Below are 1,781 nucleotides of genomic sequence, written 5' to 3'. Positions count from 1 at the left end.
CCAGGAGTTGGAGGTTGCTGTGAGTGTGATGCCATGGTACTCTACCCAGGCGGATAGCTTGAGGCTCCGTCTCAAAAAAATAAATAAATTAATTAATTAATTAATTAAAAAAAAAATAAACTTCCTCTCAGGCAGTGCCTGTGGCTCAAGGAGTAGGGCGCTGGCCCCATATGCTGAAAGTGGTGGGTTCAAACCCAGCCCTGGTCAAAAATTGCAAAAAAAAAAAAAACAAAAAAAACTTCCTCTCCTGCTTGCCTTGCCTTTGTTGTGTCTGTTCATTCTTCAGTCAAGGGCATACAACCAACAGCACCACTGCATTCTAGCCTGGGCAACACAATGAGACCAGGTCGCTTAAAAACTAATCAATTAGAGGCAACATCTGTGGCTCAGTTGGTAGGGCACTGGCCCCATATACTGAGGGTTGCAGGTTCAAACCCAGCCCCAGCCAAACTGCAACAAAAAATAGCCGGGTGTTGTGGTGGGCACCTGTAGTCCCAGAGGCTGAGGCAAGAGAATCGCCTAAGCCCAAGAGCTTGGAGGTTGCTGTGAGCTGTGACACTACAGCCCTCTACAGAGGGCAACAAAGTGAGACTCTGTCTCTAAAAAAAAAAAAAATTAATTAGTTAATTAAAATTAATACAAGAGAGAAATGTTATGTACTACTCTTTGAGAAAGTTCTTTTGCACAAACAAGGTTCTGGGAAGCTGGCAAGTTCCAATTGGTGAATGACAGTGACTATGGTGGGCAAAATTAGTCCTGGAGTTACAGCAAGTTATCTCAGCGACTACAGATAAAACTGGTCTCATGTTACAACAGGCAGTTTCAGCAGCTGGACTTGCAAAGAATTACATGTCTAGACCAATGTTATGTGTCCTGAATCCCGCATCCCCACCCGGCTTCTTGACTTCCTTTCAGCTTTTTTTTTTCTGAGACAATGTTTCACTCTGTCACCCTGGGTATAGTGCTATGGCATCATGACAGCTCACAGCAAGTTCAAACTCTTGGGCTCAAGTGATCTTCTTGCCTCTGCCTCCCCACTAGCTGAGACTACAGTCTCCTGCCACATTGCCCAGCTAATATTTCTATTTCTATTTATTTATTTATTTATTTATATTTTGTTTTATTTTTGGCCGGGGCTGGGTTTGAACCCTCCACCTCTGGCATATGGGGCCAGCACCCACCCTTTGGAGCCACAGGCGCCGCCCTAATTTTTCTATTTTCAGTAGAGACAGGGTCTCCCTCTCTTGCTCAGGCTGGTCAAAAACTCCTGAGCTCAGGCAATCCATCTGGCTTGGCTCCCAGAGTGCAGGATTACAGGTGTGAGCCACTGGGCCCAGCCTGTTTCAGCTTCTTGACTTTTAGTTAGGTATAACAAGAAAGACCGACTTTCACACTTAATACAATATGTTTTATGTACTTAAAAACATTATTTTGATTTGGGCAACATAGTGAGAATCTCTGTCTCTAAACAAATGAAAAAGATCAGCAGAGCATGGTGATATATGTCTGTCTATCATCTCTGCTATGTGGAGGCTGAGGCAGGAAGATCACTCCAGCCTAGGAGTTCGAGTCTGCTGTGAGCTATAATTGCACCACTGTACCTCAGCTTGGGCTACAGAATAAGATCCATCTTTACAAAACCAAAACCAGTATTTTGAAGAGGGGGGCCTTTTTTTTTTTTTTTCGAGACAGAGCCTCAAGCTATCCCCCTGGGTAGAGTGCCATGGCATCACAGCTCACAGCAACCTCCAACTCCTGGGCTCAAGCGAGTCTCCTGCCTC

This window comes from Otolemur garnettii, unplaced genomic scaffold (genome assembly GCF_000181295.1).
Source record: "Otolemur garnettii isolate 467f Iridium unplaced genomic scaffold, OtoGar3 scaffold00001, whole genome shotgun sequence".
Classification (NCBI taxonomy): Eukaryota; Metazoa; Chordata; class Mammalia; order Primates; family Galagidae; genus Otolemur; species Otolemur garnettii.
The sequence above is the reverse complement of the archived record's forward strand: the minus strand, read 5'-3'. Positions refer to the sequence as shown.